The sequence below is a fragment of the Micropterus salmoides genome, unplaced genomic scaffold (genome assembly GCF_014851395.1).
Source record: "Micropterus salmoides isolate LMB-PRFRI ecotype aquatic unplaced genomic scaffold, ASM1485139v1 Ms_hic_scaffold_3, whole genome shotgun sequence".
Lineage (NCBI taxonomy): Eukaryota > Metazoa > Chordata > Actinopteri > Centrarchiformes > Centrarchidae > Micropterus > Micropterus salmoides.
The window spans coordinates 13,030,979-13,043,793 of NW_024042261.1; positions in this window are offsets into that span (position 1 = coordinate 13,030,979).

Here is a 12,815-nt window from a genome sequence, read left to right on the forward strand (position 1 = left end):
TCTGTTATTGTCTGTCTCTCTCTGAAGTCCAAAGATTTAAACATTTGACCTGTGGATTTTACTAATAAGTCAGTAGTAGAATGTTAAATTAGCATGCAGTATCAAAAGCAGAAGGATTTCATTTTCATTTCTTATATGTGCCTGTTTGGTGATATTTCCCCTGTCAGCTGATAAGTCATGTAATGTAAGAAACACCATCCATATATAACAGAAAGACGGATTTTCACTGTTCTTGGTTTCAGTTATGGAAACTGAAGCCTAAAATGCAGAGAGGCCAATGCCCTGATTTAACAGGAAACACTATTGCTGCTCAATTAATTTACCAAAGTCAATTCCTGTTTAAACAGAATGCATGACTAATAACTTGAGAAATATGTGACTGCCATACAAATACAAGTCTATGGATCTTGGGTTAGGGTTAAGTCTTTCAAATATCAAATAAATATGTGTATTGTTTACATGATATGTACACATTAGTATGCAGGAGTAATCCCCAATATTTGCTACAAGAACAGGATTTGCTTCCATCTTCACCCAGAAAACTCATTTAGCTTTTATTCTGACATGGAAAGTTACCAAATGCAAGCAGAATAATAATACAGGAGCACTGTTGACAGTGTACTGTTCATGAAAACATTATAGACCAATAGTGAGGCTGATGAACAAAATATCTGAGCCAAACATAAATCTCTGCTGCTTGTTAACGAGACATGCAGCACCTCATGGATCCATAAAGGAGCGTATGCTTGCATTATTTCACTCACAAATGAAGCTTTGAGGAGGAACTTAGGACCAAAAAAAGAGACAGGATTGATCCTTTTCTCCCTCAAGAAAACATGAGTGCATGAATGACATCAAACTAAAGTGGTCTGAAATGTATGAATCAGGTTCATGTCCAGGACTCCAGAACTGATCTCACTGCTTGTAGCTGTTTTCATACCCCAGATGTGCATTGGACAGCATACACTAGATTGCTTTTCTTGTGTTTGGGAGGGCAGTCTTTCAGGTATCTGTCTTATAATGTTCTTGGGTTTGAAACACACAGGGATGTGGTGTTTGTTCAAAATCTCCTAAGTTTCTTTGATACTCCAGATACATACAGAATCTTGATGTTCCTCATCACCCATGTTGTTGGTGTCATTCCTGGATCTTTCGGCTGTTTTCACAAAGGTCTTATTTGGATATCCACAATCTGTGTTTGTGGTGCCCAAACACCCCTAGCTTATGCTCCAGTGGGTGGTGGGAATAGAAGAGTAAGTAATGGTCTGTGTGTGGGGGTTTCTTTTATACTCAAATATACAGGCCCCTGCCCTCTTTAATGTGTACAACTCACATGTATGTTTGTTTTTTTGTTGCATGTGATTACTGGGAGAGAGAGAAGGGGGGGGGGGGAGAGGGAGAGAGAAATTATAAAAATCATCTCTATTGCCCCTGCATTATCAGACTCTCCTATTTTTCTCCCAGTAGGAGGCTCAGCAACAAAGCAGCAGAATCAATGGTCAGGACTTCTTTTCTTTCTGTAAATGCCAGGTCCATATCAGCAAGACTGTAGGTAAAGCCTATTGTGCACAGCCTGTGTTGAATGGACCAACTGTGGAGGCTTTCACACAGAGCCTGACTGGAAAAAACAGATAAACAGAAAAACAGATAAACTAAAGAGGTTGTTGATGTTTTTCATGAGCTTCAGCTAGGAGTTGATCATTTCAATTTCCCACCCACTCTGGCATACACTATGAATCTGTTTTGTTTTTGTACTGGTGTCTGCTTATTTCCATAGAATGATTTGAGGCTTTATCTCACTCCCTATATATCTCCTCTTTGCCTCTCAAATCCATTTATCCTCTTATTTGAAAGAAACACGAGCCATCTATGACTTGATGCCTCTAAGCTCCTTCTTGCTGCTTTGTGCTCATATCACTACCTCGTTTTCTTTAATACAGCCACATGAATGATGCATAATCTCTAAACTCACCAGAGGTCAACATGTGAAGGAAACACACAATGCCTTTTAGAGAGCACCAGCTCTTGCAGAAAGGAGAGAAACAACGTGTAGTTGAGTAAATATTTCCATATTTACTCAACTACACGTAAAGAGACTGATTACTTGCCAATGTGTCCACTGTCCACAACACTTTTCTATTTTTTTCACTGTGTATGTGTGTCTGTGTTGGAATGACATGGACCTCACATATGATGTTCTTAATTTGATTTGAACTTAATCTGAACTTTTTCATGTAAGTCACTGAGCTCAGTTTCCCAGGAATCCTCCAGAAAGTCACACGTAGGTGTGAAATCAGCCCATGAACTCAGCTGCAGCTACGATTGGTCACTTCTCTTCCCTCGCTGCTCTTTTTCACTCTTCTTCTGGATGTGACCCAGACAATGGCCTAACACAATGGCCGCAGAGGTCTTCCAGCGTGACCTGCTTGGAACAGAACTCTCTGATCTTACAGCCTCAACACCAAGTCCCCCTTAAGATCCCTGCAACCAGCTCAGTTAGCCAAGCGGCTAACCTTCTCATCTGTAACACGACACAGCAAAAGACGGAACTGAACCACAATTCTTTCCTGCCTGGTTAAATCCAGCTAACATCTAGCCCATTAAAGCCACTACTTTCCTTTACGGACTGGTAGCGTAACGGGGCATTATAGAGCTTCACATAGCTTAACTGTAACATTACTTAGCTAAGCACAGGACTAGCTTTTGATGTATGTATATTGACGTGTTTTTCATCTCAGCCACCGCTAAATTATTTTTAGAAATGTAATGCTTCACACAGTCTTTGCATGCTAACTAACTCCTTTTAACTTGACACTGTTACACAGATCACAGAAACATAAATTTACTTCTGATTTGGCATTAACTCACACACATGCAGGAGGAAACTTAAAATTCCCGCTGCACATTCTTTCTTCGTCTGACCACGTGTGTTGCACCACATGCTTGTGCACTCCAGAGACAAATGGCAGAACAGAGGCGCAACACACACACACACACACACACACACACACACACACACACACACACACACACACACACACACACATATATTCTGTTTTTAATTATTAAATAATATTAATAATAAGTATTATTATATTATTTAATGTAAATATTGATGCCATTTGAACCATAATCCCCAACTAGTCCCCAGGAAACTTGAAACATATTGTTTGTTTGTAGACAAGGATGTTTTTGTTGTTGTTGTTGTACAGTGACAAAAAAAAAAAAACAGATTGTTAATCATGTTAATAATGTTCTCTGTCACAGATTCAACGCTTTCATTATTATCACCTTGCATTTTGCTGAAGTCAGATGTACCTTAAGTAGGGTCACAGGAAGCTTAACAGTCCAGGAACTTGCTGATCTGTATGAATAAGTAGAACCAATGTAGGGTAACCAACTGTGATTACATGTTTGACCCTATTAGGATTCATCCACTAAGATAAATAAGACGAGATCCATATTTTCCTGCTCAGTTGCAAATATGGAGAGCTACCTGTTACTACATGAGGTATTCGTCCAGATGTATGCAAGACAGTGGACACTGCGAAAAGGACAGAACATTGAACTTGTACATAGTCGAGCAAAACTGACTTTTCTGTTCTGTCACAAAGCCATATTTGGGGAAAGACAAATGAATGGAAAGATGTGTGCAGCATGGAAGGGAAAAGCCTGCTTTTTAAATCTTTCTGATGTTGCAATTTACCTACAAAACTGGAGGCTTGAACACAATGGAGCGGCAGTTAGGCTTAATCATAGCGCCATAATACAGATGCTTGAGATACGATGCATTAGCACACACATGCTCTACACAGACTTTCATACCTACAAATAAACTGAAACAATGTTCAACAAAGTTCTTAATCCACTGGCTTCAGTGAGAGAGCTGACAGAGAGCCACCTGGAAACAGCTTGAATGAGTAAACACACAACGATTCCTCTCCTAAAATACACACGTATTTGTTACCTACTGTGAGCTGGGCCTAACAAAACAGGTATTTTCATTAGCAAGAAAAGGACACACACAGACACTCATTGCTACCAGGAGATGCTGAATTGACACAGGAAGCTTATGTTTCAATCCATCGATGTCCACAGTCAAATATCAAAGTTAAGCTCCCCTGTGTTCTGATATCCAGCTGAACTCACAGTGGGAGGCACAGATGCAGCTCAACAAAAGGGCTGAACAAAATGTCAGCTTGTGCCATGTGGAGAAGGTGGAGATTCATTGAAATAGCTAACATATTTCCCTGCTTGCTCGTAAATTTCATAAAAAGTCATGTGAATGGAGCCAGTGGCATATTCCGAAACATTTTCTACATAACTGCCCCACGGATTTATGAAATAGTTGTCATTTAGTGTGCATATAGAGTAGGCTGTATGATCCAGGACACAGCCTCTGCTTCACACTCAAATGCAAAACTCAAGAACTGCAGAGTTTGGTCAATTATTTATGTTCATTGTGCTCTTGCAGTTTTTCCTTTCTGGTAGTTTAAGAATTGAGAGCAGTGAGACTCAGTGGGACTTGTGGATCTCTTGTGGACTTTTTACGGCACCACAGAGGCAGCAGGTTCAGCTGGAGATCAACTGGCTCTATAAATGTAACCTATCTGGAACCCCTGTATTCTCTCTAAATCAAAAGTGCATCAAAAGACTGAGTGGGAAATTATGTTTTCCACATGGCCAAATGATATAATAATGAATAATACACTACAACTAGCACTATTATTAACAACCTTTAACCTAAAACTGATCCACAGACAAAAAATGAAGCAAAAACAAACAAAAAGAAAAATAGCAATCAGGGATTATTTTCCTTTGATGTTTTTTTGTGTGGGAATTAATTGTCCTAGTTTGGATGAGTCAGGGAAATCTCATGTTTGATCTTTACCTCACTGAGAGAAAGAAAAAAAAAATTGAAAGCTGTACAGTGTACCAGGACACTGAGAAGTAATCTGATATTGTAAATCATCTGTCACCCTTCACGTGTAGTGGTTTGAACTCCATGCAGTTATTCCTGTTCACCTGAATAATATGATATTCATCCAATCAGGTAAAACAACCGCATCACACGAGTTGTAGCTTACGTAACCTACATAGCTTGTAGTGTTTACCTGGAGAGGATACCTGCTTTTTTTTGACTCGCATACACTAGCCCTGTTATATAGTGTTGTGCATAAGGCTTTTGTTGTGAACTTTATTCTCCAGTAGATTATTTGATTAGATTATGTAATAGTGGACATTTCTGTCTCAGATCACAGAGGGAAGGTCATTTAGTTTCAATCAGTGTCAGCTGACCGTCCTGCTGTCATTATCTATAGTATCGTCTTGTCTCCTGTTCTGTCTCACCATTATTATTTGCAGATGTTTTTCTGACGACGTAACATGTTAACATAATGTCTCTCACCATTATGTAAACAACTTGTTTACATGCACTGATGTTCTTTCAAACAGTTTAGGCCTGTGGCATCATCAGCCAAATGGATGCAATTGAGCAGTCAGTATTCATTAGCTGTTGTTTCCTGATACCTCTACGTGATCATGATGATGGTTTTAAACAGAAACACCAATTATGCTTATGCCCTTTTTTGAAGTAACTGTGCTCTCGTGTCTGTGTGTGCTGAAGGTATGAGATACTCGATGGAGACCCTGCATTATGTTTTAACACAGTCTATCAGCAGGTCAATTTAGAGCTAATTAATGTCATATTAAAGTGATGGTTCAGTCATCTTATTAAAAGTTTTGGGTGAATAAATTGCATCTGCTTCACAGTTGTCATGACAACAGGGATCATTTACTAAATAAAGAACTAAAATTAGTAAGACCTTTTAGATCACTGAGACTCTAAAATTTAAGAAATGCTTTTTATGTAACTCCACACTAGAGCATGTGGATGGTGGAGGGTATACTTTACTACTGGTTGGTTGGGGTGCCTGTAGAGTGGGCTGGGTGTAAGCACGAATCTCCCACATGGTACACCTGCAGGTGAGGATCATTGCTGGCAGGTTAAAAGAAGCAGCTGGCGATCCCGGTGTCACAAAAGTGGCACGTCTATATGCAGTTTTCATGCAAACAGTGAAGTAAGCAGCAACAAAGGCTTAATTACATCCTCCAGCCTGCCTAAAAGTCTAATTTGTCGCAACCATTCTGCTGCATTAAAGTAAAAGAAAACATGGGAAATAAGACAGCCATTCTGGGTAATTAGTTTGCAGAGGTTGAGCAACAAAAGAGAGACAGAGATCGGTGATGTATCATCTCTGTGTGCTTCTCCACATCATTTTCTACCTTTGTTTAAGGTGCTTTTGAAACAGCAGAAACACAATGCCCAGTGATTATAAAAATGTGCCGTGTATTGACCACTGGAGGACAGCTGTTCCATTACTGATGAAAGTGAAATATTTGATGAGTTGAAGTACTGACATCATTGAAACCTCATCAATGATTTATAAATACTGATAATGTTAAATTAAGTTCTGAATGCCTGCCTCAGGTTAAAATATCATAATACAGAGACTGTGGATTCACATTTACATAATATTCTCATTAATGCATTCAGTGTTTTTCACTGATATTTGAACCTATTTGAATCACAGAGTTCCCCTCTTTGATTTAAAAGGTCACCCAGACTAAAGAATGACCTACTGCCTGCAGAGCAGCAAACATGTTTTTTCTAAAATATTGAACAAAGAAATTCTTTTGAGCACAATGCTGAATATTGAGCACTTTGGAGAAACGGATCAGTAACGATCAGTGTATAGTATTTTCTGCTTGTAAGCTGGTGAAAGTCTCTTGGCTCTACAACATTGTCTTCTGCCTGTCAGCTGTGCATTGAATATCTCCAAAGGAAGAGACTCAGGAGGTATAGTTCAATATGTTAGCTGCTATTAGCTCTTCCACTGCTGCATAAGTGGTGCAGTATTGAAACAAATTCCACCGTGTCTCAGCTGGATTCCTCCTTGCTCTGTGCAATTCCTATTTTTTTTTTTTTTAAACCTGTCCTGCCGAGCAGCCTGGTAAAGAGTATGAGGAGCTGGATACCATGTTGTGCCAGAAAGATTTTAGTTTAACAAAAGAGTATTAATATTAGAGTATTAACTCCTTTGTCTGTTTTATTATTTATTTAAATATGTATTGATTTGTCACCGGGCTGGACAGGGGGGCAGAAATGGGGATGGGGGGTGGGTACAACAGGAAATAGCAGAGGAACACACCAATTGTAGAAAGCAACGAAACCTGCAAGAGAACGGGGAGGGGGGCTTGGGGAAGAGGAAAAAAAACAAAGAAAAAGCAAAAAAACAAAAAAAAACAAAACAAAGAGACAACCAGCCGAACAGCAGCAATAAACAGTTGACATAAGAAGACAACTGAGGGAGAAATGAAAAAGAGAAACAGTCAAGCAAAATAAATAAACAACAAGCCACGAGAGCTTGAATAATAACAGTTAATTTAGTAACTTAATAAAAAGCAAAAAGAATAATTCTACCTGTGACAACCAGGGACAACCTAAATTTGTTTGTGTGTGTGTCGAGGACGCAATGCAGAACAAAAGGCGGAACCTATGGAAGCGCACACAACAGAGACCAGTGCTCCCTCCCCCCACACCTGGCACAGCACCGCCGCGGAACAGACAACCAAATGCCACACAATCATCAACATCAATGCGCAAGCGACGACCTCGACCCGCACACCCTCGGCAGCCTCCCGTGTATCCCATGTGCGAGGCTGACCGAATGAGAGAGAGCGAGCAGCAGAACACGACGGCGAAAGCCAGTGGAGAAAAACACCTGCAGCAAGTCCCAGCCCGGCAGCAAACACACCGTGCAGGTCACCATGGCCGCCAGCTCCAGCCAACATCCCCCATGCTCAGCATGCTCTCCGGCTGCCGTGCAACGCCAGCCAAACTAGCAACAAACAAAATCAATTAGCTCAGGAGCAAGCCACCACCAACCAACCAACCAACCCACCCACCCGTCAAGGGCCGAGAACACCAGGCACAAGCCCAGAACAAACCGGTGCACAACTCTGTCCTGCACACACACTGCACATCCCGACAACCAACTTTATACTTCAGTCTCCGGAGGAGTCCGACAACCAGCCGTCAAAGAAATGAGGGACCACAGATCTGAGGTCAACGAAGCAAACCAGGGACGCAAACTAGTCCCTCCAAACCGACCAAGGACTGCCTCTACCGCACTCCAATGCGCAAACTAAACACCCAGCAGTGATCCAGAGATCCTGCACAGAAAAAAACAATTCATGAAGATGCACTGACAATCGCCCCAAAAATCGCATCCCAGTCCTCCGAACCGCAACTGAAACAACCCCCCACAAGCCAGCAGCCCCCGAGCCCAGTGAACCCGAGGCCCAGGACGGTGGCCCAGCCCCCCCAGGCAGCCACACCGATGGAAAACGGCCAAAATCCACCCTGACAACACTGGCCATGTGCCCCGGGACTACTGCATGCCCTGATTGTGAGAGAGCAGCGGGAGCCCCACTCTTGCCGAAGAGTGCACTGGCGAGGAGAGGAGACGATGGATCTGCAGGCCTAGTCCCCAGACCCCTGGATCCACAGCGGGCCCCCACAACAAGGGAGCCACCCCTTCCCCCCAAACCCACCCCAGGCCAGGCAAGGCGGACACCAACCCCACGGCCCCCCAGGACACAAAGCCAATGAGACCCCCCCACACCTTCAACTCCCCAGCCTGCCTCTGTAAATGTGTTGCATTGTGTTGGATGTAGTACATGGTTGAGTGAGGGTAAGGTGCGTGTTAACTAAAGTGCAGTTAAAATTGGAGGGTAGTTGCCCAACGTGCCCCTCTCAAACCCCAAGCCCTCTGTCTATTGGGTAATTAAAATTGAGGGGTGGCCAGTGGAGATGATGCACATCCTATTTGTCATTCAGTACTCTTCCTAAGTTAATTTGAAAGTCATACCACAGCAGGCAACTGGATGACCGGGCTTTTAAGCCTGTTGATTAGATGACTGATTATCGACAGATTACTCCCAATCTCCTGGTGTCAGACACAATTAAACTCTGTAATGAAATAATTGAGTGTGTGGGTGATGACACATCATGATGGAAAAGTCTGATATTTGTTTCATGGTGTGACACTGATCAGCATTAACTCAACATGATTTGTATTTACAAGAGACCGAGGCTGATATGTTAAACCTGAGCATTCTACAGAGTCCTGCATTTCAAAATTGATTTAACTTACTGTCGACTGCTGGCCGCTTGGCCGTCACGTTAAAAAACAAAAGATTTCATTTAAAAAAAAATAAATAAAATGCTCCAAACATTTTTCTAAATTAACTTAATGTAGCCGGATGGTAAATCTAGTCATAGGCGATTTTCTACTTAGGTTTAATATAGTTCTAAAGGTTGTTGTTGTTTTCTTTGAAACATTGTTCAATTTAAAGTAAAGTGTTGGCAGCAGTGATGGCAGCCTTTGGTCACAAGGCGGCAGCTTTGAGTAGTAGTGTTGTTTTTTCGCCAAGTGCATCATGGTCTTTCTACCTGTTTAACATTCAAAGGATGTACGAGGGATTTGTGCTGAGACTTGTTGTGTAAAGTAGTAGGTAAATGCATGCATATCTTGTAAAATATTCCTGTGTAAGTGTAAAATGGCATCACCTGTCAATATTTAACAAGATGGTTAGATTTAGGCACTACTGGAATTGTGTGCTGGGATTTTGGGTGCCAATCGTCGACCCCTGTGTACTAAAATTCATGGTAATGAATTAGCATGCATCTCCGGGAAGTTCCACGTGAGTTTGGTGGAACTTGGTGATGTGTAAGTGTCATTTATAGTTGCACATTTTATATACTGGTTTTGATGTAAGTGGGTTTATGGTTGTTAACATAGATAGTCATAGCCCACTGCTGTATTTTCTAACCCGTTTTTGCTTTATTTTTCTGTATTTTATTTTATTTTGCCTCTTCTTTCTCCAAACATTTTTGGCTGTTAGAGACTCTTACAAAATTCAGCATTTGAGCTGGTTATGTGAAAGACTTAGAAAGTTTGAGACTTAGAAGAGAAAGACTTTAAACTCCTCAAACTGACTAACTGGGAACTTGTGATTGCAGCATTGACTCTGACGACCTGATGGAGTTTTCACACTCTGATTTTATCACTAAGTCCAAAAGAGTTGCTTCTGTCACCACTTCATTAACAAACATACAATTCCTTTTAGAACTGATGTACTTACAGTCTGTAGAGCATCATTACTCACTGCTGACATTTAATTACAGAAGCAGACAGTGGAGAAGACATGGAGCATACCACTCTGTCAAATGACCTGCTCATGTGGTCAAAAATAAACCTGGAGCTACAAGAACCCCTGAAGTAATTGTGTCCTGTTTGGCATCTAATTCCAGGGGCTACATTAATATAGAAACTATATGAAATATAGCCATTTAATTCCATTAAAAACAAAACACAATTGTTTTATTGGCTGCAACAGTAAGCTGTGTGATGGGGAGGAGGGGAACACAGGGTTGGCTGAGAATTCTGATAACCTGTTGGACACGGGCCGGGCTCGAATCTGAGGGTCTAGGGCCGGGGCCAGGCTAGGGCTTAGATTTGAGGCCCGTGCAGGGCTCTGTTCTACAGCTGTAAACTCCAGTGTAGCAAAACACATCTGGAAACTGCAGCTTCTAGAGATTTCTTACCATTATACAACGTCACAAAAAAACCAGATCATTTTAAGCTTCAGAAAGATTATGTTTATTGCACAGGACAGTGATTCAGATGCTATATTTATCCTAAAATCAGCATATTTTAGGTTTCAGTGCCAGATGGAGGAAAAAAAAAATCAAAGATCAACAAACTGAAGGCTCTGCTCTGGAATACCATCAGATTCACATTCCACATGTCCCATAGATGTTTAGCTGATTTCAAGAAAGAAAGTTGAAAGGGAGCATCACATTATTTTCACTGAGCATTCAACTGCAGGCTCACACAGGACATCAAGAAATGTGATTGTGGTTATGTGGTTACATGCCCTCTCAAAATGTTTTGTAACTCTATCAAAGCCCATAAGAAAAACAATGCATCTAAATAGACTTTTATGTCACTTGGTCCCTACACATGAAACACAGTATTGTACAGGCATTTTGTATTGTCTGAGACATATGGATGCATTTGGAGCAGATACATAATTATATTCATTAAAGTGGAAGTGTAGCTGAGGGGTCTACTACATCTAACCACTCCAACACAGCAGTCAGAACATCTCATTAGTCTTTTGGGACTGTTTGACTCATTAAGGGAGATGTGATGAGATTAAGGACCCAAAGGAAACAGAGCTAACTGACAATCAGTCTTCCTCTTGCTTTCTCCCTGTCTCTGTGTCTCTCACTGTGAACTCAAGAAGTAAACAAAGCCCTCATTAAAATTACAAAGTTTAATTTGTCCTAATTAATTGGATGAATCCTCTAGAAAAGGGCATCCATGCAACCCTGATGAACAGTGAAATACCAGACTACAAGCTTCAGTCAGCTTGAGGAGCAGCAGTGCAACATAAAGGAGCCTCATCTTGGTACTGTGTGGTATCAAATCAGCTGCCTTTGAAATGCATATTTTATATATTCCTGAACACACCCTCATAATAGCTCAAAATTCTTGGGAAAATGCAGAGAATCCACATAAATAAAACAAAATATAAAAAGCACACACACTGCACACAACACACTGCACACAGCTGGCTTGAGCTGACCTCACTGTTTCTCTCGAAGTCACAGCTCAGTATTTATGTCGCTGTCTTAGAGAAATCATTCCAAGGTTAGCGGACAAAGCTTAAAACTGTGTCAAGAGATCTCCAGCAGTGACGCCCTTATTGGAGTGAGTGTGTTGTTGTTTTGTCTGTCTCCCCGCACACCTGAGTCGGATTCCAAACAGCACACCTGACCTGTATCCAGCCATCAGCCATTATTCTTAAGGATATGGAGGAAATAGTCATAGGAAACAAAAAGAGGTCATGAACAATATTTTTTCTTCACTTTTTCTGCCAGATTCATGTTTAACCTTGTTTGTCTTTTCTTGTCCAAATATTCAGCAACAGTTTCAGTCAAGACTGATTCAAAGTCAATAACATGAAACACTAACTATGAAGTGACAATTTCCTGTCTAAAAGAATTGAAAAGACCTGGACATTATGTTGTCTGAGTTCATGGTTTATCCAGCTTCTTGTTCAGTTCTTTCTATGCAGATCCCGTTGTTCCCCAGGGATCCTACTGTAAGACTAAGAAGAACAGGGAAATTGACTTTTTCCCCTGCTCCAACACAAATGTGTAAGGTGCTTAAATGCTACAATAATTCTACAGCTGATTTTATTTATAGATATCTCCCTTTCATAAAGCTCATAGCTCATATTTTTACATATCACCCCTTTTATACATGGCCTAAAGATAGCATTAAATACCTTGGTATTCAAACACCTTAATTGCTAGGTAACTTACAGTATATGATGCAACGTACAAAAGCATAACTGAAAATATTAAGAATTTGGACCGTGCTGTTTCTGGGTTTGGGTATGAATAATACATTACAGATAAGAGAAAGACGGCAAAATTAAATGAATACAATACAGGGCTTTAGCACCGGATGTTTTGAGTGTAGCCCCGAATATAATTCATGTTATAACAACAACATCAAAAATTTCCTTAATAATATGCGATAATCTTCATGATGCAGCCTGTCTCGCAGGTCTTCAAAGAACGGAGGCTACTCGCAATAATATTGCTACATTTAGTTTGAAGTTCAGGTAACGTGACCCCCCACCATTACACAGCATGCCTGCATTTCCTCCATTTC